Here is a 27,792-nt window from a genome sequence, read left to right on the forward strand (position 1 = left end):
TTTCTGGCCCCATGTGACAGGCACAGGCACCCACTGCTCTCCATCCTTGCAATTAAATCTAGGCGAGAATACAAAGCAGAAAGGAGTGAATCGAGGAGCAGGTAAAGGATCAGGGCAGCTGAAAGTGGGAATAAAGAAAATGAGGAAGAAGATTTCATATTCCTGTAGTTTATGCTTCTGCAAAGCCAAGCAGCTTTGAGAATGCTGCACGTAGTTGGTGAATATGTCATGAACATTAATCTGGATTTTATGGCATAGCAGAATCCCACCAGAGTTTAAATCATGCAGCAGGAACACAGAAAATAAGTCTGCTTATAACCCCCTCCCTTAAGAAAAGGTATCAACACATTGGAATCAGAAGGAATTTCCAGGTCAATTTAATTAATCTGTTTTCTGGAGTTGGAGGACATTGGAGTTCAGTTAAGCAGAATAAGCACCCAGACCCTGAAAGCAGCATCCAGAATTTAGGGATTTCATTTTCCTTATAGAAGAGAAAGAGAAAAAGGAAAAGGAAGGAGGGAGATAGGGCTGCGCTGCCATGTGGAATCATTTAGTTTACACTGATCCCTGTCAGCCATCCGAAGCTTTGCTTAAATAAATAGAAGGATTGAGGCTTTCAGAGGCAGCTCCCGCTTGTCTTCCTGTGCAGGCAGACCCTAGCAGCAGGATACAGGGAATGCAGGAAGGTCTCAGCATGGGGCGGTGGAGAACCAGTCCCTCTCTTTTTCAGAGGGCTCATTTGGTTTTCTTCTGTATATATCTGGAGAATTAGAACTTAAACCAGGAAAGTTAGGTAAGGATCATCTGTCCAAACCCTTGAGTTTCTTTCTGTGCCTCTTAAAACAACCTGGTGCAAATCTGCAACGTTTCAAGGTGGCTGAGATGTGTATGCTGCTCAGCAAAGCAGGATAGGGAGGTGGAAAGGCAAAAGATACCTTTCTTCCTCATGATAGCATTGCAGGAAAAGAAATGACCGTGCTGATGTCCACGTTTTGTAGCTGGAGAAATTAAGGCTTGGAAAGATGGTTGTACCCAAAGTCATAGAGAGAGGTTGGTGTCATGGTCAGCTAAATAACTGGGGGGGTCTCAGCTCTGTCACATTGGCTGCTGAGCTAGGGAGGAAGGTTTCCATCCTTTTGCATCTGCTCTGTCATAGAATCATAGAATGGTTTGGGTTGGAAAGGACCTTAAGATCATTCAGTTCCAATCTCCCTGCCATGGGCAGATATGCCTCACACTAGACCACGTCGCCCAAGAATGGGGTGGGTGTGTGGATGTGTAAGGAAGGGAAAAGGGGGCTCTGTATTTACTTGTGGAGACACTAATGTCTGAATACCTGAGGCAATCAGGCCAGAGATAGCTTCAAATGATGAGGGTTGCAGGGGGTGGGGGAGAAGAAGCTTTTTTCCCTCTGTAGTTATTTCACTGAATATTGCAAATTTGATGGACTTAGCAGGAGACCATCTGGGGTTTTAACATAAAGATACGTGTCATTTAAGAGTTATTCAGCCCGCAAGTCAGCTGTGCTTCATACTTTTGTTTTCTTCAGTCACCAAAAAGTAATTATATTAAGAATAAAAGACCTTGAAAAATGAAACAAAATATTAAAATAGTAAAAAAATAATCCCTTTCAGTCCCCTGTATATCAAAGGGCTTGTTTTGACCACTTACCTTGACTTCATATCATTGTCATTTGCTGTGTCTGGTTTGGAGCATGGCAGACAGAGAGGGATGTGCAAGTGCCACTAGAAGCCATCAAAGTCAGTGAAATTGGCCAGCTGGCTATGCAGACATCCCTTAGAAGTATTTCTAGCACATTTGGTTCCTGGCTGGGTATTGTAAATGGGGATGGAAGAAAGGAAATCTCTCTGTATGTATATCAGAGCTTTGAAAAAATGAATGTGGGACACGGAAACATGAAACTTGCAGTTTCTGACTCTCTGCTAAGTCTTTATCCTCGCTGTTCTTCCCACCATTCATAAGCCAGAGCATTTTCCAGGCCTGGCTCATACAACACCCCTCAACACCCTGCTTAACTAAGCTCCCCATAAAATTTCCCATTATGTTGGCATCAGGTATAAGGACTTTTTTTTTTACAGAGACCTGTAGAAACAATACCTCCATACCTCCTTCTTTCCTCAAAACTAAGATAGCTTATTCTGTTTTATGAATGATCCCTGCTTGGAAAGGCAAGGAAGGAAAAGCAGTTATTACTTTGCTCCTTTGCTGTCATTGAACCTTCCCTGAATTTCAGCCCTTTCCTCTTGTGATGTATTGCTCCTCTGGAGATTTCAGCCCAGCCCAGCCCAGGAAGGGACTATCTGTGCAGTCTGTATCCTCTATATATAAAAGGAATGGACTAGATCCATCAGCACTTTAGTGCTTTTACTCCATAGCCCTGTTCATTTCAGTGTTTTTTAGATTATGCTGTAGCTGTTTAGACTCTGCCCTTGCTTTGCAGGTGAACTTTACTGTCAGGGAGATAGAAATGATTGAAAAGTCCTGTTTTTTCCTCAAGAATTGCAGGCTTTTTTTGTCTATTCATCTGTCGATGGGTACATTTCCTTTCTCGCTAACATGGTATATTCAGAGAGGATGACATTTTTCCCCCTGAAACATTACCCAGGCAAATCCTGCAATAAATAGCTGTATCTTCAGAGGAGTTTGAGATACTGATTGTAGGACTCTTGAAAAATGTCTCTGTAAGGAGCAAAGGGTTTGAAATCATCACTGCGATTAAGCAACCAACATCCTGCGCTCTGGTTTGTGGTACAAAGGTAGCATGAAAAAAGTACTGTACCTTGTTATAAGAGCTGTTCAGTCATCAGACCTCTGCAGCCTTTTTAAAATGACCTGAATTTATACTCAAATTCATTAAACTTCACTTACAAATCAGAGAGTAAAGGTGCAAATGCAGTACATGGAGGCCACACAATGGGTAGGGACACAAATACAGACACAATATGACCATCAGGCCACTGTGATAAATGTGGGACAAAAGGCTGCAGCCCAGAGCGCATGGCTTCTGGTGGAATCGTGATCAAGGGATTTGAAAGGCTTCCTTGTGAGTACTGAGCCATCTCAGAGATCCTTCCTAGCAACAGAAGCCAGACAGCAAATTTTTCTGCCCATGGGAAATGTACTTCCAGCCTCACTTTCTCATTCTGTAAACCCTGGAAATAGCATTCACCACCCCTTCTTTACCCAGATGTTGTTTTTTTCTGTCACAGATCTCTCTTGTTTGACGTGGGACCTTATTTCACTCAAGCTGTTGCTAGTTCTGGAGTAACATTTCAGGTGACATGAGGGTACGTTTCCTCTAGAATGTCTATAATGCCTTTAGTCAGCAGGAATGAAATTGTCTGATGATGCTTCCCCCTTGGGGACCTCACTGAAAATGAGATCTATCTCTCATGAGGACCTCCCAGCAAGCACAATTGAAATATCTTTGTGACTGCAGTAGCTCCATAATGAATGAATTAATTGATTTCACCCTCAGCTGCTTCTTCATTGACCCTTCTGGCCCCACAGTGGGGAAAGAGCTTTGTTCCAGTTCCAGTTTCCCTTAAAGCCCTGTTCTATTTAAAGATAGATGGAATGGCTTCAGGGCTCCAGGTGGGAATCTCAAACTCTCGGCTTTGGATAACAGCTGGATGGGTCATCAAGCTCAACACCTAGTTTGGAGTGAAGGATGAGAACTTGCACCTCACAGCCACCCTCAGGGTCTCCGTTACAAGATGGAAAGTGGGTCTGAGAAGTCTGATGTCCAAACAATGCATCTACCTCGATCTGCATGACTGTTCAAGGAGCTTGTGTGGACATCTTTGGGTCTTCAGGTAGCCTCAGTTTTCCCATTGCTTCTTAAACCAAATCATGAATTGAGAAAACACTCTGGGACTCACCTATCCATCAGGATCCTTCCCATCTTTGAAAGTGTGATGTATCCAGCTCTCCCTGTGAACAGCAAGGTGACCATAGCCACCACATGGATGGGGTAGATTTCTACTTTTAACCTGGGAAAAGGCAGGGCTGTGCATAGGAATTCAGGAAGAAAAGGTGGAACGATTCATCAGTGCCTGACAAAGTGGGTGCTATTCGCATTTATAGGCAAACAGCCCCCCCTCGAGTCAATGCCGCAGGGTGTCATCTCAGGGTACTCCCCCCAGCTGCTCAGGCTGGGATAACCAAGCAGTTAAGTAGCTACAGAGAAAGCCTATGGGACTCAGCTCACTACGGGTCTGTTAAAAACCCGACGTTATTCTCACACCCTGGAAAGTCAGTCACGCACTGCTGAAGGTCTCATACAGGGCATCAGATATGACAGCTACTGCTTGGTGTGTTCCAGTCAACAGAGAGCAGCTCTAGAAGTTACATCCTCACCAATTTTAACTGTAGCTCTGAAGTGACTTCTCAATGTCTTTGCCTCTGTTTCTCTGTTGTGTTCTCCAGTCCTAATTGGATTCTCTGTCCATTGCAAAATACTTGGTGTCAAATATTGCCCTTCCTCTGGAAAATACTGCTTCTATTATATCTGTTTTAAATCTTAAAATGGAACGTTTCCATTTATTTTTTCAAGGGAATGTTTGAAACATCTGAATGTTCAAAATGCTCATGTTCCACTTTTAATGAAAGGTTGAGATTCTTGATTTTGTTGAGTGGACATGGACATTTCTCAGAGTTGCATGTTCTGTGGAAGCTAAAATATTTCCTCCCATTTGGGGGATGAAAACAGACATTGAAAAAGTGGAGTTTTTCTCCTGGATAAAGTCTGCATTCTGGTCATCTGATATATAAATTTCAGAGTGGCCATGAATGCGCTAAGCAACATCATGAAAGGGTTAAATGTGATTGCACATGGTCCTGAATCCCTCTTTAGCAATATGCCCCTATTATGTAGGACTTCTAGGTGAGCCAGTAACAAAGAATTAAATCAATCTCCTATTAGTAGATGCCACCTGCCTGAGGACACAGCGTTTAAAGCCCACAGCTGTATTGTAATGGTTTTTATTGTGGTGACATCTGAGAACCGCAGGTGTGGATGAGATTTCACTGGTACTGCTCATTGTGAAAAGACAAAGCAAAATTCAAAGCACTTGTAGTGTAAATACAGCACCAGGGGACACAAAGCTGGAGTTACACAGGTCAGGGAAGGACACAGCAAAGTGTGCTCATGGATTTGCCCTCAGCCTCTTCCTTTGGTGTAAGCATCCAACAAGCGCCCTGATGTTCCTTGCAGCAGATGCTAAGAGCAAGAGACTGGATGGGGCAGTCAGGAGATAGGGGTCTAGATGGAGGAAGCTGTCACATCTGCAAATACATTCTGGACACAGAAGAGGAAATCAAGACCCAGGTTCCATTGCCATGGGAGGAATGGATGAATCTTACAGAGATCATTGCAAGGAAGTTTCAGGTATCTCTGGACAGCTGCTTGCTATGTCTCAGACCTGTTTTGACTCACTTTTCCCCTTGTCCCATTTCCACTCTAAGCCACCAGGATGGGCTGTGCTGGAAGGCTTGTCACTATAGCTGCTAGAGAGGAAAAAAGCTTCGTCCAGGTGTTAAATAGGAACTGTGAAAACAGTAAATGGGATGCCTTTGTGAAGGAGGCAGAGGGGATGCCCAAACTACCATCAGCCTGCCCGCATCCCCTCAGATCTCTGTTTTGTGGTCCATTTCCAGCTGTGCCATCCTCAGAGATGGTTCAGATTTAGCATTCAGAACTGAGCACCTAGGGCCAGCTCAGCACCCAGGGCTGCCCCAAGCAGACATCTCCCTCAAAATAGGACTGACTGAAGCACTGCCCAGTTTCCTCTCACTCCTCCTCATTTCTTTTTCTGCTATGTTTCACTTTGGTAGAAGGAAATTGTTTTGACTGTATCTTCCTTGTAGACATTAAATACCTTTCAAACCAAGGTCATAGTCCCTGGAGCTACACAGCATGCATGAAGATAACAGTTCAAACTGGGTTTGCTGCCCTCGTGGCAGACAGGGAGCTGCTACTGCTTGTCATGGGGGTTTCTCTCCAGGCAGCATCACAGTTCTGTATCCTGAGTTTCCAAGGGGAGGAAGAGATCTTGTGAGCCCTCTTTTGCTTCCATGTGCACACCTACAGTAACAGGCATGTCAGGTCTCCCAGGTAATCTAAAGGGTGGCTATCTGTACAGTGCTTTGGGGTTTTTAGTATGCACCCACAGGTTTCTACTTCCAAGGAGAAATAAGGCATCCATAACATCGAAACAGCACGGAGAGGTACAGCCTTGAAACAGGAACAACTAATGATGTGTGGCAGGTAGGCAGGGCCTGGACAAAGTGCTGCATGGCAGCGTACATGCCAAGTGGGTTCCTGGCAGCTGATTCATCTTCCCACGTCACGTCTGATGTTTGAATAGAGGAAAACACATGAGTTTACTTCCAGTGCCTCTCCCTGTCAGGCAGGTGACCTTTTCATAGCTCTGGAGCTCAGGGGAGAAGGCAGCCTACAAAGTGTTCAGACGGTGCTTGGCAAATGAAGACATGTAAACGAGGTGAGCAATGATGGGGGGAGCTGGGGAGCACCAGGCATCAGCAGGCACTGGAAGCCTGTCTCATTAGCAGGGGAATGTTTGCTTTGGCTCCCATGCTGAGGAGCAGCAGAGAGGGCTAATGGCTGGGACTGGACAGTACATGGGTCGGGATGGAGCGCTGGGGATGGTTTATCCCATCTGGGGAAAGGAAGCCAGGCTGGCAGCTCTCACTGTATCACAGCTTTGCTTACAAAGCACTCAGGAGAGTGCACAGGGTCTCACATTGCTTTGTGCTGCCACTCTGCCAAGGGAGGAGCAATTTTTCCCCACTGACATCATCCAGTACACCCTGAATCCCCACCTCTTAACACCCATGTGTGATACCCACCACAGACACATGACAGCCAGGTCCCACAGCTATCTTTGTGCTGACGTTCAGTGTTGTGGAGCTCGTACAGAGCCTGTGGTCATCGCAGTTGACTGCTTGGTGTCTTCTGGCCCCTTCAATCATCGCTTTAGAAAAGGCTGTTAAGCCTAGAAGGGCAGAAGTGTTCCCCTTTATGTTAGTAAATGTCAATTTTGTGCCAGTGTACACAACCCATGTGTAAACCTTAATCCCTGCTTCAGAGCATCTCGTTTTCTCCCTCCCTTTGCACCTCCTTTGCCCAGAGCAAGCACAAGATCCCAGCTGGCCCCCTTCCCTGTTGGCTTCTCATAGGCACCAGCCTCCTTAGCCAGCCAACGTTGTTCCCACTGTGCCTTGTTGCTGCTGATAGGGGAATCTGGGCTAGAATAGCCCTTCCTGAAGCCAGCGATAACTGTCTAACCCCTGACTAACTGCAAGAGGGAGCCATTCGGTCCTGGAGTCCATCTTATCTGACCCATCAGAAAGCAGAAAGCATTTGTTATCTGACTGATCCTGACTATAACCCTCAGGAAGGCTTGAATGTGGTAGATGCAAAGATGACTTTCCGCCGGGTGAGCTAAAAGAGCTGGAAGCAATGATTGCTTGGATTACAGCAGACAACAGCTTTGTGATTTGTACACAATGAGGAAATTGGATCTGGGTTTGGATTTGCAGCTATAGGTAGCTCAGATTCTTCTGCATCACTCGCTCGCTTCTGGGAATGGTCAGACAAGATGAGTTTTGGTTGAGTAGCTTATGTTTGCTAAAAGTTTTTTTGATAGGAAATGTGATTCAGTGGTTGTGGATTTTCTGACTAGATAAAAAGTTTGCAAACAGATCTGTTCTCGTAGAAATAACTTCCTGGGTTGCAGTTGTTCTGAAAGAGAAAAATCAATACAATGTTCAACCTTAAGCTGCAAGGCACTTTTTCATCAGAACTCCCCATGTCCCCTTCCCCCAAATACTTTTGATGACAAATGTGGGGATTATTTTTTTCTCTTGAAACTAAGCAAAAGAAATAAACTTTAATAAAAGTTTTCATGTTGGTTTTCCATGGAAGATGGGCAGCCAGCAGGTCTTTCTCACTGGTTCCAAATAAAATGCCTGTTTATTTCCACAGGTGAACAAAGTGGGTAGATATCATCCCTTACACACTCCCTGCCCTGAATCCGAACTTGAGGATCCACAGGTTCTTTCTTCAACAGTGAAAAGATTCAGTTGGTTTCCTCCTCTTATCTCTTTCAATGTCTCTCTGCCTTTTGGGGTATAGCCAGCACCAGAAGGAGAATGAAATAGAGTGAAAAAAGCTATTCTGTCTCTTGCCAGCACAGTTGGAAACAGGAAGTACTGGAAATCTCTCAACTAAGCCTGGCTTTGGAAGACCTCCAGCCCACTTTGTTGAGGCCTGAGGCTCCAGAGGTTCTGCAAAGCGGCTGAACTCCTTGGGAAATGCCACATACAACCCAAAACCTTCAGCTGTGTGAGTGAAGCAGCACTGATGGGAGTTGGGAGAGAGGGTACACCTGCCTGGAAAATAAACTTAGTCCAGAAAGTCTGCATTTTGTATGTTGTAGGTTCATGCTCGTGCACATTTATGTGCATGCTGATAAATTTGATTGCAGGTTTGCTCATGAATGGTTATTGGGAAATCATGGTTGCCTCTGCTCTGAATTCAGTGGTGAAGTTGAGAAGGAACAGAATGCAGAAGGATTGATAGACTGACCTATGCACCAACACAACGTATTAGACCTTTAGGCATCCTCAATCTCGATATCCACAGATCTTCAGACCCAGAACTACAATTAGCTAAAGACTTTAGTGCATGAAGGGTTTTATGGACACCAGGCTCCAAGCCCTAACCCTACAGCCAACTAACAAACCACATAAAGCTCTCGGCAGCCGCAGACTCTGTGCTGGTGCCAGGCACACAGAGACAGCACACACACCCCCTTGAGACAAACTGAAAAGGCTGCAGCAAGCTTTTATTCCCTGGCACTGTTAGCTAGATCAGGGAGTTAACAGAAGTTTGGGGCTTTGGCATCTTTTGCTGCTGGCAGCTCCCTCTGTCTTTCTAATCATGGTCCGAACCCATGCCCAGCCCAGCCAGGAAGGCTCTGAAGCTGCCTCCAGTTTGCAGTCCAGCAGGATTTGAACGCGCACACAGTGAGTGTTCGGATTCAGAGCCTGGAGATGACAAGGAATGAACAGCATGTGCACTTGATGGGAGTTTTCCAGCCTGTTGAGGTGTCACCAGGAAGCCAGGCCGTCCTCCCATCTCCAGCCTCTGCAGCTGAGCTGTCTTTTAATGCCAGGATAACTCACTATAGCAATGATTGCACACGGCATTATCTCAGCATGACAAATGCAGGCCATGTGTGCAATGCCTCTGCAGCCCTGGACCGCAATCTCTGATGCAGTTAACACTTTGATGCAATCAGGAGAATCATTTGCCAAGGCTGGCTCAGCAGAGGCATCTGGCTCCAAGTTCCTGCCCTCTGCTCCTATGGGAGACTTGCTCCCAGTCCCTACCTGTGGCCATGGTAACAAAGAGAAGTCCTGCTCACCAGGCACTCTCCATCTTATCGACTCCTGGGGAGATTTATGGCAGAGACCTGATCTTAGTGAAGGAGCTAAATCCAATTCACCAAGGAATTACAAGCCTGTCCGATCAATAATCTATTTATCTCCTTCACTTTGCCATCTTTAAACACTCCAACCCTGTCAAAAGAAATTGAAAGCTTTTTAAAAATGAAATTATTGAACTCAGGAATAGCTCTGCTAAGGCTTCTGGAAAGGATCTTGGGACCAGGATGGATCCAGTTCGGATCCAGCATTTAGGAGAGATCTGTCATAGCTCCAGTCACTCAATAGCAACCCAACATGCAGGCTGGGCTGGCAGGGGATGCTGGCACTCAACATGCAAGAAGAATCCAGCCCAAGAGATCACAGATAGTGTGGACACAGAGTTTGCAGGAGATACTGTGTTGACATTAGTGACAAGAAGGAATATGCATATGATGGGAGCACAGCAGGGTGACTTCCACTGCTTTCTCTTTGGCCAACATGAAGCATGAGGAAGGATAGTGTGACCTCTGCTGCACTGGCAGAGCCTAAGAAAGGCTCATACACCTACATACAGGTACGGAGAGCTAAGAGGAAACCGAGGAGTAAAGTGTTAACCCCACCTGAAGATGCCTCACTGAGGTCTGTGGAAGCTGCAAGCTGCATCGTTCATGACTTGGGCGCTCATGAAGTTTAGTTTCACCAGCACATGACTCTGGAAGCAGTCACTGTATCTCCCAAGGTCAGAGATTTGCTGCATCCCAGAAATAATGTTATTTTTCAGCTCTCATGCAGCACTTCTAATTAATGGATTGTAAAGTAGTTTGCATGGAAGAAAACCCAGGCGCAGACGGGAAGATAGCTGAAAGGCAGCCAGTGTCAGAACCAGGAGCAGCATCATAGCCTCTTTGAAGAACAGTTTCCATCACTTTCCATGCTTCATAGCTAGTTTTATTTAACAAATTCAGGCCTTTACAGACCCAGGGGAGACTGCAGGATCAGGTCACACGTGTGAACTACCTGCATAGTAAAGCTCCTTTGTCAAAGAAGTGTTTATGCCCATGCTTAAGCTTTTCTTCAGACCAACCCTGAAACAGAGCATTATTCACAGTCCCAGTGGGACTGAACCATACATTCTGCTGCCCAAAAGACAGGCTATTTTCTTGGGTATAGAACTGGGGAATCACAAGCACAACTGCTCTATGAGAACAACAGTGCTGGAGAGCAAGCATGATGTCCAGACCTGAAGTCCTAGATGTTTGGGTAAGTCAGAAGTTCAGATGACATTAATGATGTTGCACTGGTGCCTGTGGGTGATTTCAGCCCTATGTATGATCTTGCCTATGGGATCTTTGCTCCCCAGATTGCCACACTTTTAGCAGGTTCATGTACCTATTTTTCTACACCTAGAACTTCAGCCCTGAAGCTGGAAGGGGGTAAATTTCTCTGGAGATGGAAAGGGGCCACTTCCTCTCACTTCAGAGGTTAATGAATGGAGTTATTAGGATAATGAATGCTTTACTAATGAATTAGTCATCCTCTCAAGCCATTTCTGCCTTTCACTGTGCAGAGAGGCAGGGCCCTCTGGAGATATGACGCATTCCTTGCTAAGGTAGCTACCTTGTCCTGGCAGCAGCCTGGTTTTGGAACAGGTTATTACTGTGCATCTGCCTTTTCAGCAGGGGAGTTACTTTCCTGTGGGGGGGAAAACCTCAAAGCCAAGAGCTGTGCTGGAGTTTGAGAGGCTTCAGGCTGCCAACTGCTAGGATTAAGCTGTTTTCCATACTGTACTAACACTTCTAGCTCTGATTTAGGAACACCTTCGCTGTCCCCATCCTGAATCCCTTTCACCCACCCAGCTCTGCCATAAGCCTCACTTCGCTGAAGAGTCATCTACCCTTGTCCTTCAATTCCTTCCCCTTCATGCTTTTCCTGCTTTCTCCATCCCCCAGTGCTACTCCAGCTCTGCCCCCAAGCCTGTGTATTGATCCCAAGCCTGACTTGAATCACACTCTTTTTTCAGTTCCTCTTTCTAAAGAGCATTACTGAAGCACTTCACTGAAGAGCAAATGCCCTTGTTGTTTTCTTGTTATTGGGAGTGTGAGAAAGTGCGTGGTGACCATGCCAAAAAAATCACTAACCTCTCTGTGGCAGTCCGATGGAACACTGAAAAGAGCTGCTGTCACACAAGGACTTCCTCCCTTGGCTGCAGGCACATTTGAACTGTGATTTCCAGGGGATGGAAAGCTGAGAATGATTTCACAACATTGCTCCTGAAATAATCCCAGTGAAGTCAACAGGGCTCCTTGAACAGTGCTCGGAGTCACAGCAGCATCTCCAGGCAGAGTCCCACGGACAGGTTAAGGTAAAGAAAAGGCACCCCTCCTCTTTAGGGTAAATTCAGCAGCACTCAAGATCACTGTCATTGTGTTTTAACACAAGGTAAGGAACTTCATCTAACATAGAGTTTTTTAGCAAAGAGTGTTTTAGGTAAAGGATTTTGTATAAACACTTCAGATAAGATGAAGACATCCAGTAGAAAATGTGTAAGGTCTTGGGTTTTCTGGTCAGTTCTTATCAGAAGGAGAAAGCAGAATGGAAAACTTGACCTTTTTAGTGAGAAATGAATACAACACTTTGCTGTTTCAGAAGGGGAAAAAATGTACAAGTCATTTAGAAATCTTGAAGTGTAGCAAAACAGGATTGCCATCCCCAGGCCTGCGCTTCTCAAACCCCACACAGTTCAGGTCAGCTTCTCTGACTTACCCTGCGAGCATTTGGCTCTGCTCTCAGTGCTCAGGCTTCAATCCTCAAATCCTATTTCCCCCTCCCACTCCAGCTTCCTCCTAACTTGTTTATGATTGCCCCTCGGACTGTGCCCCCATTGGACATCCATCCATCTCTACGTGGCTGGCCACCTTGTCGGTTTAAATGCTGCCTGTGATTTATGGCCCAGCAGCTCCCCAGACACATCTCCTGCATGTTATATGGCACTGGCATAATGCTAAACTCTCTTAAACCGCAGAAGAAGCAAACAGTGTTAATTTATGCCTGACTTTTCCTTTATTCCCCAGCATAATTCTGGTTTTAATGTGCCATCTACCCCACATCAATATCCTTTCACCGCTAGCAAGTAAAAACAAAAAAGTGGATATTTCATTTCCCATTCTCCTCCTCTTAAAAGGGTTTGCCGAAACAAGCTCACCCAGCGTGCCCTGAGGTTAGACAAATAGGAAGCAACTGTGGTCTGCCACAGGGATGCTTTATGGGAAGGGCACTGCCCACAAGTGTCAGCTTGCTGGGAGAGTTGTTATCTATTGAATATAACATGTGCAAGCATCTCCTGCATCAGGTTAAATTACTAGCCTGTGCTAATACAAGGCTTTAATACATAGCTAATTTATCAAGCTGCTATTACCATTTACTTCATGGAGCTATAGTCAGAAAGCACATCAAAGTGCTCCGGGAAAGGAGAATAAAAACAGGAGGCACAGAGAAAGGTAACAAAACATTATACAAAATCCATTGAAAGGCTGGGGGCACTGACAAAATGAATTGTCAGCTCAAAGGACTTGTATCCTGCTGGATCCAGGACATCTGCCACTAGTCCTTTCCTGATTGAGGAGCATTTAATTTCTCCCTGGTGTTCCAGCAGCCCCACAGGGTTCTGCAGACTGAAATACAAACCCTGTCGTCCTGGGTGCTTTTCACATCTCTCTAAAACTATGGGTCAGGGAAAAAAACAGTTCACCACCTGTAGTTTTCCAAGAGAGGACAGAAAGACGGTGATCTTGGTAAAATCCCCGTTGAACCTAGGTCTTCAGAGTGCTCTTGAAACACAGTAGAAGGTTGCTGTGCTTCTGATCCAGCCGCCCCAGAGCCTGCATGTGTTCCTAGTCTGGGAAGAGAATCAAGGTCACTAGGTAAACCGTCTACAGATGGAATCTTTACACACACATAACCTATTGATTATGAAACATCAGCAGCTCAAAATGCAGGCCCAAAAAAGGTCACATTTTTCCGGTCTTCTGCTGCTTGTTTGCTCCCTATTCAGTCTCTCTTCCAGATGATACCCTAGAGATTCCCAGTAGAAAGAGGGCCCTGACAGGACTCGGCATGTGAAGGATGAGAGGTGCAGATGGTCATCCCCCCAGTTTTGCTTGAATAGTCACACATACCAAGTGCATGAAAACACATCTAATGCTGGTGTTCAACACCCTGAACTCACTTTGCTCTTTCTGGTGATGTGCAGTGTCACTTCATTGGGATTATATCAACGCCAGAGAATTCCTGCATCCTGGTGTGTGTCACTGCAGTGCTGAGCAGTGCTAAAGGGGGTCACAGCCTCACAAGCTAGGATAGGCCTTGAGAGTCCTCCCTTCCCTGCTGGACAACCAGAGTCTCCATTGGGAATCAGGCTCCTACCTTGGAGCTACTTGAGATCATAGTTTGTTTTCCTCCAGAAAGGACTGTTGCAAGACAAATACCTCTCTCAAGATGACTGAAGTGGGTTACATTAGACAGTGCTCTGGAGACTGTCTGACAATTTCCCATCAGCAGCAAGCACTGCTCTGCTCCTTTCTTTTCCTCCTCTCCACCATCCCTCTTCTCCTTTTGTTGTTAAGAAGTCTGTGAAAAGAGGCCTCTCTGAAGGGGGAACATCTTAACCAAAACGTGTTCTGCTTTGGCAGCTGGAAGAATCAGTGCTAACATGGCCCATGACTGAAGACAACAGCTTATGCTCACGCATCAGACAGGCAAAATCACGATGGGGTTGAACAGAGCAAATCAGCGCTCTGCAGAAATTGAGCCCCTTGGGCCCTTTAGGGAGCAGGACTATAGTTTATAAGGTCAAGCATCATGTAAATTCCAAGCATCAGGCACTGGAATAGTCTGAGGGATTTTATTTGCTGCTCTCCAGAGCTGCTGAACAGATGTGAAGGGTCCTCTGCTGCCCATTGCCAAGCTGCTGCCTTCCCTCCTGCTCCCATATGCCCCCAGAGAGCATCCTGTAGGCTTTCAGCTCCAGCATCACTTCTCTGCTGCCTGCTCCTGCTCCCTCCCAGCTAGTGAGATGCCTTACCCAGGACCCCCAGACACCATGTTTGGTTTCCAACTAGAAACAATTGGCACAGTGGCACCTTCAGGCAGTTTAAGGCTGTAGCACTACAGGGATCTTGCACCCCAGCAGCGAGGCCAGAGAGACGGAATGAATGTTAAATGCTTGTTTCAGATTATAAATCATCAGCAGGCACCCCTCAGACAAACAGTCTGATCAGATAAAGCAAAATTAGTGTGATCAGATAATAAAATCTCAACATCAGATACTGCAAAACAGCCTGGACATGGAGTTTCAATTGGCAAAAGCCTTTTGGCTGGAAAAAAGCATCAGGAGATTTTTTTATGCTCTGTGTTGGGTATTCCACAGAGCTCACTCTCTTCTCCCTGCCAAAACACTGTGGCTATAGCATGATGGAGCCTTACAGCATCCCTCCATTCCAGCACTCTTGATAAACCAAGGGTTATTGTGAGCATGTTTAAAAGGCTTAAACAGAGCAATACGAGTGAGTAATCCCAGAGCAGGAGGCTGTCAGCAAATGCCCTGCTATCAGCTCCCTGCCTGTGCAGCCAGGCTCTCCAGTGGAGAAATGAGACAAGGACCTCAGGACCTCCTGCCTGCAAGAGGGACTGCAGCCACAGCAGTGTATCCTGCTCGCAGCAGTCAGCTGAAATCCAGTTTGAGACTGTCTGGTCATGAGCAGGGCTCTGCAGTTGAGGAAATGCAACTGGGATTATACTAACAAAGAACAAATTGAATTCTCTGGGTTAACGTCGTCTCAATTTTGGAAGACTTTTGTGCTGGATGGTTAGAAAGCTGTTGTCTCTCGCAGATGAGCTGCATGGATTGCCAAATGTATGTCCTCTCAGAGGGAAAAATGAGGTTTGTTTCTGTTACAAACCTACATGACTTGTTTCAGTTTTACAAATTCCCTTTCGAAATGGAAGCATTTGAGAGGCAAAGAAATTGCTTCGAAAAACCCTCACCAAAAAAAAACACCCTTCTGAAAACTTCTTGATCTGATTGATCCATCAAGCTCAGGGTAAGGGAAAGATGACTGCTGCTGCTTTTGTTGCATGCTCTTGTGATTAGCTTCAAACAAGATGCTCCCTCGTCACCCATGGCCCTCCACGTAGGGCACTGTGTACTCTATTGAAGACATCTGATGCTGGAGCAGACCTTCTGCTAGAAGAAAAGGATTTATTTGCCCAGGACTGTTTGGAAAACCATGATTGGACTTAAATTCAAAATAGCAATAATAAAAATATAGAGAAATTCTAGGAAGTCTTTCCAAAACTGACCAAGACCGGCTTTTCTAGGAGCAGAATCAGGAGCATCCATACAAGGAAACTCCACACAGTGGAGTTTCTGGTTTCCCAGCATCCATCTTCCCTCAACCCTGTATCTGTTTTGGGTTCTCCAGCTAACCTGCTATTGTTTCTGAGGATATTATTTATATTCCCTTCTCATATAAAGACACTGTTTTAAAGCAGAAAGCCACAACTACCAAAAGCCAGTGTCCTGGCCTGAATTAATGATACAGGGCAGAATCCCTGTGAAAGGGAAGAAGGTTTCTTTTCTAAGACTGTAGCTAAGAATAACCCTACACGTCCATTTGATGTTCCTATACGACATGAAATGCAGATTCACCTGAGTCTTTGGGATTCCTGCTAGGTGTTTGGAAGGATGTTTCTGTCACTTGGGGAACATAAAATCCTCTCCTTCTTGTTTCCAGGCTGTGCAAACTTCCTTTCTGATCTCCCTTGTCTAGGCAGATGAGGCCACTGATGGGAATTACGGATTACTTTTTGGTGCCAGGGGATCTGAACAAGGGCCAGAATGGAAGAACTCATTCACATCACCAAATGAGAAATGAGTCTGGCTCCAGATTAAAACTCTGCTGCTCAGGTCCATCCATGTCACTGAGGATAATCAGACAAGTAGCTTGTTGGAATCCTAATCCACAAAAAGGGAGAGCCTGAGCTAATGGCTAAATAATCCCGACATTAAAACCTTCCATGAAGCTCAATGAGAGAACCAAGTTTCCAAATGCTTCCAACTAAATGAAACATTAAAGTCAGCACCCAGGGTGCAGGCTGGGAGCTTCCCAGGGCAGCTGGGGTGAGCAGCATTTCCAAGGCAGCATCTCTGGCTCTCGCTCTCATCTCTGGCAGTGTTAAGCACTGTCACAGCACTGGTGAAATGTGGTCTTTATTGGTTCATTTTCATCTCTGTGCATCTGTTTTCATAAGGAGGAGCCTGCATGGATGGAAAGGGGTTTTCTTTGCTTCTTTTCCTTCTTTGTACACCTCCTCCACCTGCACCCCCCCCCGTTTCTCACACCTCAGAGTGTGCTGGCTGAAATAAAGCCCATTTAGTGATGAAATCCACGGCTCAAGCCTGTGGACATCAGTGTAGCCTTAATGAAATTTCTGTGCCTGAAACACATTAGCAGGCAAGAGCTGAGACTGGAAAAAGATGAGGCTGCTGAATAGCTGGCAGAAGTGGAGCTTTCAGAGTGGAAGACAGCAGAGAGAGCAAGGCAGCAAAAGGAGACAGACACACAAGGGGCTGCTTCTGTCTGAGCTAACTTCCTCTTCCAGAGCCACAGACCTTTCTCCATGCCTATCCTCAAATGCCTTCTGATTTCCAGCTCCACCATGGGCCTACAGAGCCCTTACATACTCCCACAACACCCTCTGTCCTCACTGGCCTGCACCCACAGCTAGCAGAGAGCTCCTGTGATTATAAAGCAATAACCTGCTGCTTATTTTGTTAGGCAGATGATCGAAGGCTTTCTGAGCTCTGTAGAGAGTTAGATTCACTTGAAGCAGAGGCCTGCATACTTTTGCTTGATTTCCATTCCAATTTTACTCTGGATTTTGGTCCATTTTACACTTAGGCAGCAGAAAGATGCTCAAAAGTCTTGTTTATGTGCAGAGGGAAGAGGGGGGTCAGAGGCAGGGAAGCCCTCAGGCTGTTATAATTTCCCCCTGAAGACAGACTGACTAAGTAGATGGCATCTCCGAGCCTAAAAATGTGCTCCCATCAGCAGGTTTCATGACCATGCATCATTCAGTTGGTGACATCATTTGAGTCACCTCTCAAATATACACGGCATCAAGGGAAGAGAGGGGGAGCAGGGGAGAGGCACATGGCTGGGAAACACGGCAGTGGAAATACAACTTCACTGATTTGAGATGACTTTCCCAATGCATTCAAACCTGAGGCTGTGCACAGTGAAAACAAGGAGGCAGCTGAGGATGCACCATCCTTCCTGGAGAAATCTGTCCAGAAATGCTTGGTGCATTCAGGCATTGGAAGATTCAGTATACCCAACACCAACTGATGCCACACAATATACAATTAAGCCTTACTGGTGCAGCTGGCTTTGCCCAAATCACGCAGGAACCCTGGGATTTGACACAGCCATAAGCTCCCTTCCAGCAGCAGCATCCACTGACCCCTTACCCTGAGCACTTAACACAATTTCTCTGTGCCTTGAAACAGCGATGGCCATCAGACTCTTAAAACTCAACACAAACACAAACCACCCTTTTAAGATCTATTGCCTTCTCTTTAAAAATGAATAATTATCAATACTATTGCAGGATGTGTCCTTTCAGTTGCTATATTTTCCTTTAATTCCAGTATAATTTTCCTCTGACTGTCTCCCAGAAGATGAGCATTTGACTTTTCTGCTGTGCCCTTTCAGATGCATTACAGACTCTGATCTTGTCTGTGCCCTTAATGGCTTTGTCAAGAGACCATTTCTGCTCAAACCTTGTTAGTCTTAATAAAGATAAAGTCATAAATACTTTTGTGATTTCCCTTTTGCTGGGCTGTAATTTGGCTAACAAATTCAATTAATTTGGAAACTAATAATTATTTGCTTAGAAGCAGATTGAAGGAATTTTAGTTGAAAATGGACTTTTAATGGAAAGACGAGATACCAGTTCTTGGAAATAGAAACTAAATGTGGGAAATGGGATGAGTGACATTTTCAAAATCCTTTCTCATTAACCAGCTTTGGCTTTCAGTAGATGTCATTTTTATCCCCATTTGTAAAGCTAATATTCCTCTCTGTCACATCTGTTGGGCAGACAAATCCACAAAGCCAGAAAAACCTCAGCGATGGAGCTATAAAGGCAGTGAGATCTCATCATAAAGATAATGGTTCATTTTCAGAGTTTGAATCCCAGACTCCACTTTCTCCTGTAATTTCCAAAGCCACATCCAGGAAAACACTGCTCATGCAGTGCTGTTATGGAGTTTTACAGATGTGTTGTGATTTAAACGGAGAGTAGTTTGGTACTCTGTTTTCATTTGTTAATTGACTTCTCTCTTACTTAGGGTAGCAATTGGAGTAGTCGGTGATAAATGGATTACACAGTCCTCTCTCTTTGTTTCAGTGCAGCCTCTGTGAAATAATCACAAGTCCCTCCTGACACCAGGTAAAGGGGGGGTGGAAAGTGGAATTTGGGATTCCTTTCCTCTCCATCAGTGGAAGGACGTGGTTTGTAACTCAATATTTATCAAACAAAACTAATAAAGAGGCAAAGTACAGAGCCCACAACTCCCTTTTCCTGCATGACTTACAGTAATTCAGTCCTCCTTGCAAGAGCTCACTGAAATCCCCAACTCCTGTATACTTTGCACAACAGGTCTGGCTTCAGCAGAGCACAGCACATGACTATGTCCCTGCCTGGAAAACAGAAGATACTGGTGTGACTCCCCTCCATCCTTCCTGATGAATGGGACTGAAGGGCTTCCTTTACCTAAGGAACATTTCCAGCAGGGAGCTGGTCTCTTGCACACTACAGCAATAGCATTTTCAAACAAAAAGAAGGAACACTGTGCAGGTCTTTGGAAGAAAAGCTTTGACAAACACCCTCAGAAGAGGTCTTTGGACTCTCTAAACGCGACCAGGAATTCACATTCTTTAGTATTCCTCTTTTAGCACTGAGATTTTAGATCCACCTTTTAAAAACATGTGATTCACTTCAGGTGCCTAAAAAGAAAGCAAAACTGTGCTTAACTATGTCCTTTATTGGATCTGGCCCTCAGAAACACCCAGAAGGTGTTGGCAAACTCTGCTGCAACTCCATATGGTTGCTTTGTGGCTCCCTCTGCTCTTTAAAGGGGAAGGTAGAAGTATTCTCACTCTCATCCAGACAAGCTCTGCTGCCAGGCTCTGATCTTCCAGATTATCACCCCTACAAAGAGGCAAAAAGACCTTTAACAAGGACTGGCTGGTCCCCTCTGCTGCTTCTCCAGCCAGCATTTCTTCAGTGTCAGAGCTGTAACTCTGCATCTTTCTACCTCTTCATGTGTGATCTTTCTGCTTGTTACTCAGTCCTCCTCTTCCTCTCTCCCACTCTCCCTCTCCTGGCTTTCAATTTACTCCATCATCAACACATTTGCAACAAGAAGGATCTCTCCTGTGCTTCTCACTGCCAGCCCATGTTGTCCTGATATGAAAAGGTAGTCAAGAAGGGGGACAACTATTCTTTTAGTGGAGATGAAGACTGCAGCCATGTTCCCAGCTTTATGTGGGACCAGAGACTGCAAGAAAACCAGAAGTTATAGGAACCATAACTGAATGACAGCAGACAGAGTTACAGTTTCCGGCACAGCAGCAACAGGTTTTAATTTGGATGTATGGAATGAGAGACCTTCGCCCTGATCCTTATAGACACTAATCACATCAAGCAGTAAGAACTGTTCTTGGAGATGGACTGATAGATGTGGGTGGCAAGAAAAGGGTTAAAAACATGCCTTACTTCAGTTTACAGCCTATTTAATTCCCAGAGAAGCTGATGTCTCTAGCTTATTCACACTACAAATATACATATATGCAATCCATACATAGCTACATAGAATCATAGAATAGTTAGGGTTGGAAAGGACCTTAAGATCGTCTAGTTCCAAGCCCCCTGCCATGGGCAGGGACACCTCACACTAAACCGTATCACCCAAGGCCTCGTCCAATCTGGTCTTGAACACTGCCAGGGATGGAGCATTCACAACCTCCCTGGGCAACCCATTCCAGTGCCTCACCACCCTAACAGGAAAGAATTTCCTCCTTATATCCAATCCAAACTTCCCCTGTTTAAGTTTGAACCTGTTACCCCTTGTCCTATCACTACAGTCCCTATATACAGTCCCTATACTACAGTATACATGTATAGTCCCCTTGCTGAGCCTGAGCCCTCATTCTCCACTCACCAGGATGGGGAGGGGGAAACAGCAATGGAACAATACTCCATCCACTCTCAGAGCTCCAGCTCTGAGGCCTATGACACAAGCATTTTGCTCCATTCATTCCTCACCAATCAAGTCCTTACTTATACTAAGGATTCAGACATGGTCTGCTTTTTATTGTACTACTCCTTGTATTAATTCCACCAAAGGCTGTGTGGGAAATGAAGACTCCCCTTTGCTGTGCATTTTTCTAGCTCTATCTTACTTCCTTCAGTAAGTCTTCTGTAAAAAGCAGCAACCAGAAAAATCCATCTCAAAAAAAGCTTTGCAGAACAAACAAGGAAAATCCTTGTTACTTCCACCACCAGCTGCATAAGACCAACCGAGAGTCGAGGCAGTGCTCTAACATCCTAAGTGTTCACATCATCCTAAGTGATGATGTGAAAGCAGAAGCAAGGGAGAAGGAAGCATAAGTGGTGCTGAGAAAGGGACAGAGGTTTCTGCACCTAGGAGAGAGCCTCATCTCAACGTTCAGACTTGTTCTTGCCAACAGAAAAGAAGATGCTGGAACCCTGGAGCTTAGAGCAAGCTCTGCTCCCAACTTGCATGAATGTAAATCTGCAGGAGGGTTGTGAAACCACTGAGGGAAGAAAGAAGAGACACTTGCCTGTAAATACCTTCACAGCATCCTTTGAAGCCTGGGTGAAGGTGGAAGAGCTTCAGAAGGTGCCATCTGGCTGGCAAGTGATCTGGCACTGGGCAGAGCCTTGGCTTCGGCTTGAGCTGGCATTTAAATTCAGAAGAATCCTGGGCAAAGCCTCAGGCACCACCTTATCCTTCCTCCCACATCGCATGACAAACTGCAACTGAGCCTGGTGTAACGACCTTGAGTGCTGCTAAACCCCAGCTATCCTGGCAGGTGATTCCAGGCAAGCCAAGGACTTGGTCTGGCCGTAAACCAGATCCTACCTATGCTAGCCAAAGCTGCAATCTGTCATTCACCACAGCTGCTTGCTGCAGACATACAGCCTGGTCCACAGGCTCAACTGGGGCCGAGAGCCTTCTTCCCTTCTTGTGGGATCTTGCCATCCCTTGAAGTTAAAGCAAAATAAATGGTAGGAACAAACACCGGGGAAAAATACCTCAAGTCAGATCAATGGATCTTATTTTTACATCAGTCTTAAAAGTTTCCTTTCTCTTTTACAACATTTGCTTCGATTTTCTTCGGCTTTTCATCCTAATAAAGTTACAACCTGAAACAAGGGGGAGGAAAAAAAATCCCACTTCCAAGCAGGGCTTTTCTTAGTTTCTCTTTTTCACTTAAATCTGCTGCAATATTTAGAGTTGCTTAAAATGAGGAAAAATTGCCCTTTTATTCTCACAGAAAGGCTGTTTCAAAGAATCAGCAGTTTCTGATGAAAAATGCTTTGTTGCAATTTCCCAACCAGGGCTTTTACTGAGTGCACTGAGCATAGTCCTGCTAATGCTTCCTTTCCCCATGGAGGGTGCAGATTCTCTCCTCAGACTTCATGGGAGCTGTGACGTTGTGTATATCAGCCCTACATGGGGTTCATAACTGGTTGGTGAGAGCAGACACTTGAGCTTCCCATTTTAAGGAGATCTCTGCAGATACAGACCTAATATTATAAATTTTCCACTTTTCTACCTTTCCCAAACATTATTTTCAATGTAGACATCATGATCAGCTCTATTAATGGAAGAAGTCCTGTGTCCAAGATCCCAGCAACGCAGCACTGTGCCTCCAGCAGTACATCATGCCTGAACACAGGGTTATTCTCATGGCATATAGGACAGGGCACACATCACCCTCTTTCTTCCAGTTCTGGCAAGAGCATGGACATGGTTAGGCTTCTCCAAGACAAATTGCAGAGCTGCTCTTAGGGCCATGAGTGTCACTTTGTGACTTAGCAGTAAAGTACAGGTATGCCACAGAAGCTTCTAGCTCAATCTGTATTTCTCTTTTGGGGTCTTGGCTAAGCAGGTGAGGTCAGAGTAGTGCAACATGCTTTCTGCAGGAGAATCAGATACCGCTGCCCATTTTAAAGTGCTGCATTGAAAAGAACATCATCGGATCCTTGAAACAGCCTCACTTCCCTGCCTAGGCCCCTGCCTTCTGCCTCTATACGATGCGGCTGCTGGCAGGAGATGGAGCCAATCTGCAAAATGAGCATCTCCATGGAGATAAGCTGAGAGCGCAAGAAGGTCAGAGCCAAAGCATCAGGAGCAGCAAAGGAGTTCTTCAAACTTCATTTCCTTCCACAGAAATCACTTGATGGAGATTTGTTGAACGTGACACCTGGCTGCCTCGCGTTGCCGACTCAAATGAGGAGACAAAAGAGGAAGCTAATTGTTTCCAATGCATTCAAGTTTAATACAGTGCATTTTTAATTAGGGCTCTAAAGGGGAAGAGAATCAATTGCCTCTTGCAGAAGCAGGCAGCACTGGCAGGTGATGCTGTATGGAGAATGGGAATTGCAGCAGGATGCTGAGGCTCCCTGATGGGGGGGGGGGCAGTGTGCTCTCTGGGGGGCCCTGTGCATCAGATGCTCCTGGTGGCTCCAAGGAAGCTTGCCACTAAGTGGCAATATGACACCATCCAAAAGGACAAGATTAGGGGAAAATGCTCTTGAACCACCCTGCTTTGGAGGTGCTCTGGTGCCTGGGGAGTATTCATAACCCCAGGGAGCATCTGCTATCCAGGACATGAAGAGAAAAGTATCCGACTGTGGATATCCTTTCCCACAACTGTGGTGAGATCTAGTACCCCTCAATACACCTTATTTCTTGTTTGAGCTGGACTGGGGTAGCCCAAAAGCTACTGCTTGATAGGTGCTCGGTGACCTGTGCCTGGGGAGAGGGAAACAAAGGCAATCTTATGGTTGGGATCCAGACCTCTAGAGAATTCTGTGTTAGAAAAACCATCCTAGCAAGCTCAAGTTGAAGGGACTCCAGTGAGCAAGCACAGCAAGCCCAAGGACTCAGGCTAAGCAGCAAATCCCTATGGCATACTGTCGAGACACAAGCACATACAGCAAGAAGCTGGTATTGCTGAAAACTTATGTTCAGATTGTTCAGCAGACCGAAGCTGAGGTCTCCAAGGAGCTCAATTTCATGCCTTTAATGAGAATTATATTTCCTAAAGGAAGCAGCCAAAGTCCTTCAATTCAGTTTAATATATTGCAATAGCAGACAGGTCTCAGGATCCTGTTTTCTCAATACCCTCATATTCAGTCTTTGCCAGGCAAAAATCACAGCTTTTTTCATGTCTTTCAACAGGACACTTCGGGATGTGCTAAATATATTCTCTTTGGTTTTGAGTGATGCCTGTGTCTATTGCTGAAGTCTATACCACAGAGATTTCTTTGCAAGGCCTAAGGGGACTAATTCAGTGGGCTGAAAAGAAGATTGTTAGCACCATATAAGGGACCCTACAGCATCTTAAACATCTGCATGGGGCAGGTACAAACAGCGCAGGACCAAGATCAGAATCCCGTCCTGACAGCTAGCTGGGATACTTGATGGTATCTCAAAACGTACTAGACACCTCTTAGCCAACTGAAAGCAGCCAGTGTTTGGCCAGTTTAGTAGGCATTTGATGCTGGTTCAGTGGATGATAGTTCAGTTGTAACACAGGAGAAGGCCTTCAAGCTGTGCAGTGAGGCTGAGGATAGAAATTAGCTCTTAAAAATTATTTGGAAGCTGAATCTAACTTATTTATGGTATTGTAAAGCCAGAAAGGGTAGAAGTACTGTATCCATTAAAATAAAATGTTGAGTACAAACTGAATGCTAAAGAAATAAATCCAATGGTGAAATTCACTTTACACATGTAAGATTGAGATCAGGACTTCATTGCCAGGAAGAATCTGTGCCCTTGCACTTTGTGTCTTTTCTATTTCTTCATCTATTCTCAATGAATCTCTGGAAGATGCTGTTTATGGACAAATAGGAGCATGTTTCATGAAAGATTTATTAATCAGAACTGCCAAATTCATAATTAGTTTCTGGGCACTAAAATCGTTTGGCCTTATCAAATAAATGAGAATAACCACTGATTATCGTTTTTGGAGAAAGAAGTAGATGGTAATAAGGAAAAAAACATGCACATATGAGGAAGATAATATGAATGGACATAGATGTGTTCATATAGATGTCTGAGTGGTCAAATGACTCATTCTCTGAAAAAAAAAAGCATCATTTTTATATTGTGCGGCACTCAAGCAAGCCACCAGCACTTTCACTCCAACACGATAGATGGACTTCATTTGTTTCCCTGCTCCTCTTCTGCCACTGCTCTTTTATGGTTCAGAAGTGGCTGGAATTTCCCCCCCGTTGCTTTCAGTCCAAAAATAGGAACCTCTGTTCAATAGATATTAGTGACTTTTAATGCCATCAAGAAACTCATAAAGACCTTGAGACTTTAAAGCTTTTCCACTCCCATGGTGGAACAGCCATATCTGATGTGCAGGTGCAGCCCAACAGCAATTTTCCCGTAAGCGTTAAAGGGCTTTTTACACTGGCCCTGATGGTTTTGAAAGTCACAAAACACATCAAGTTCCTATTAGAAAGCTGTCACCATACCCAGATGCTTTGGAAAATCCAGCCAGCTGCCCTGGGAAACCCTGTTGGGAGGTATGGGATACCCAGCCTGGAGTGAAAAAAGCTTCACAGCCTTCAAAAGAAGGAAGATGCTTGTGCCCAATGTCTTTGAGCACAGAAAGACATCTCTCCTTATTGAAATGACTTTAAGCACCCTCGAAACTGTTTCTGGACTTGCTTGAAGTTACACTGTAGTAACAATCAGGTGCTCTCCCCATCTGCTGGCCCCTGCCTTTGCCCTCCTATGCCCCTCAGTGCTGCAACCTCTGGCCCTCAACTCTTTGTGCTCATCCAGGAGCCCTGCAGCACTTGAGCAAGAGCAGCGTTAAACTCTCTTGCAGGCTGCTAACCTGGGGATTCCTCTCTTGCCCTCTTCCCAGCTTTTGCAGATTTTTCCCCTCCTCTCCTCCCGTGATGATTTATGGAAGGAAAAGTATAATTCTAAAATAAGTAATTGATGTTCTTTCGAAGCCATCTCCTTTACTATACTTGTTCTCTTAATTTACTTGGTTTATACCAACTGATGACAGAAGCCTATTGTTTTGCTGAAACATTAACTTCACAAAGTCATTCCGCTCCCATCTGCAGCACTAAAATTAATGATTCCCTCTGCAACATCTGTTTAATTAACTATCGGCACCATACAAGAGGCATCCAAATACCCCAGCGACTAAATCAGCCTCAAATTAGGGAAATACAATGTTAAATTGTATCAGAGAGAAGCAGAGATTATCCTTTTGAGTGCTGACATTCATTAGCTACCAGCCACCCCATGTATCTTCACAATGAAAAAGTGTCAGCAGCTCCTCACTGTAAAGTTTTCATTTAAGGGCTGCTGCTCCTTTAGCCATGTTGAGTGGAAAGAGGAGGCGGTGGAGGGACATCAGCAAGCTGAGGTCAGTGCTCCATCATCCCCACTGGTGGATCTGTTGCTAGGATTAAAGATAAAGGTAAAACAGTGCTGCCACTAAGTGCTGCCTACGTTGCCATCGTGCATGTTGGAAGCTGGTGCCCGCTTCTAGAGCTGCAAAGACAGCAAGACTCATTGTAAAAGCTGACACTGAGATAGGGAATGTCTGGGGATACAGCTGAAGGTACCAGTCTCTTGGCTATCCAGTAAAGAGAGAGATGGAAGAAGGCAGCTCTAACAGGCAAGTAATTTGGACATCTGGGTCTGTGAAGTGCTTGGGGGTATTAAAGAGGTGCTTACAGCCACTGTTGTTAAGCTGTTAACATAGATCCATGTTCAACCTTGTACAGGTAAAACACAAAATAAGGGGCTGATTTAAGAGGTTTTGAGGAGTTTTTAATCCCCCCCCCCCCCCCTTTGAACTCCCCTCCCTCCTTTAGGTTGCCATGGCAATAAATGCAGCGTGAGATTTCAAGTTTACAAAATGCACTAAGTCAGCAGCATGGTAAAAGGGAAGTAAAAGAAGGGGGAAAGCAGGGAGGGGAGGCTGGAGGGAATGGCATCTGGCTCATAGAGCTGCCTGTAGAGAGGAAGAAAGCTTAGGGCCAGGCAGGCTGTACTGTGGCGGGGGGCAGGAGGGCATCAGTAAGAGGAAAGCGCTGCCTCTTGGGTTCCCACTTGGTAGTTATACTGATCAGACTACAGACTGCTGTACCCAGACAGTCTGCTGTCTATCCAGACTTCCTACAAGAGATAAACTTCCTCCGAGAAGGGAATTCTCAGGGGATTTTTGCCACTTCTTGGCAAACTAGGAAAGCGTTAGGTTGTTGGCTTTAAAGAATGAGCCTGAACTGGAAGCGCTGAAATAGCTCTGAGGTTCTCTAATGCACGAGCTCAGGTCAGAAAAGCGCATTCACAGGGTCCACTGGGGTGAGATTTTTCAAAGCACACCAAGCCTGAGGCTCAGTGCCCACAAGAGCCACACTTTCATCAGAGCTTAGTTCCCACTTAGGCAGCTAATTAATCTTTGCAAGCACCTCAAAGTATCCATACTGCATCTGCAGCTGTGATGTTGCCCTGAAGAACAGCTCTAGCTAAACTACAACTTCTCAGTTTAAAAACCCATTTTCTCTCTCCTTAGGATGGTATTTACTGGCTTTCTTGGCAAACCATTTCTGATTGTTGTTTCTTGGCTTAAAGAATCAACACATGTCTGAAAGACTGCTCTGAAATCTACCCTCTACCTTGTCTTCAAATCAAACATACAGTTAAGTAAGAGGCTCCTTTAAACCCATGCGATCAACTTACAGGCAATGTGTTGGCACATTGGGCACATCTGTAGACGGGAAGACAGAATAAATGAGGCTGCTGTTAGACAATAAGCAGAAATACAACCCTTTATTCCCCTAAGAGGGGCTAAAGGCCATAAACACAATTATACTAGAGCACTGTTAGCCTCACCTTTCTCTTGAGAATAAGCATTTTTCAGCCCTTCACTTCCCATCTTTTCCCAAAGATCCTAGTTGTCT

At 45.2% G+C, this 27,792-nt stretch overlaps 1 long non-coding RNA gene across 2 annotated transcripts; it reads right to left on the bottom strand.

The window, feature by feature from the left end:
- Nucleotides 1-6,441: 6,441 nt before the first annotated feature.
- On the bottom strand, nt 6,442-14,008 carry LOC134174938 (uncharacterized). 2 transcript variants are annotated; one of them, XR_009968847.1, is made up of 2 exons: nt 13,959-14,008; nt 6,442-7,786 (listed from the first exon to the last, which is right to left on the bottom strand). It is a non-coding gene; the product is annotated as an uncharacterized LOC134174938 (long non-coding RNA). The 2 variants fall into 2 exon arrangements; XR_009968848.1 differs by lacking the exon at nt 13,959-14,008 and adding an exon at nt 13,650-13,704.
- Nucleotides 14,009-27,792: the final 13,784 nt, after the last annotated feature.

The sequence above is a fragment of the Pezoporus occidentalis genome, unplaced genomic scaffold, assembly GCF_034315485.1.
Source record: "Pezoporus occidentalis ecotype Australia unplaced genomic scaffold, CSIRO_AGI_Poc_V1 ctg64, whole genome shotgun sequence".
In the NCBI taxonomy this organism is placed as follows: Eukaryota; Metazoa; Chordata; class Aves; order Psittaciformes; family Psittacidae; genus Pezoporus; species Pezoporus occidentalis.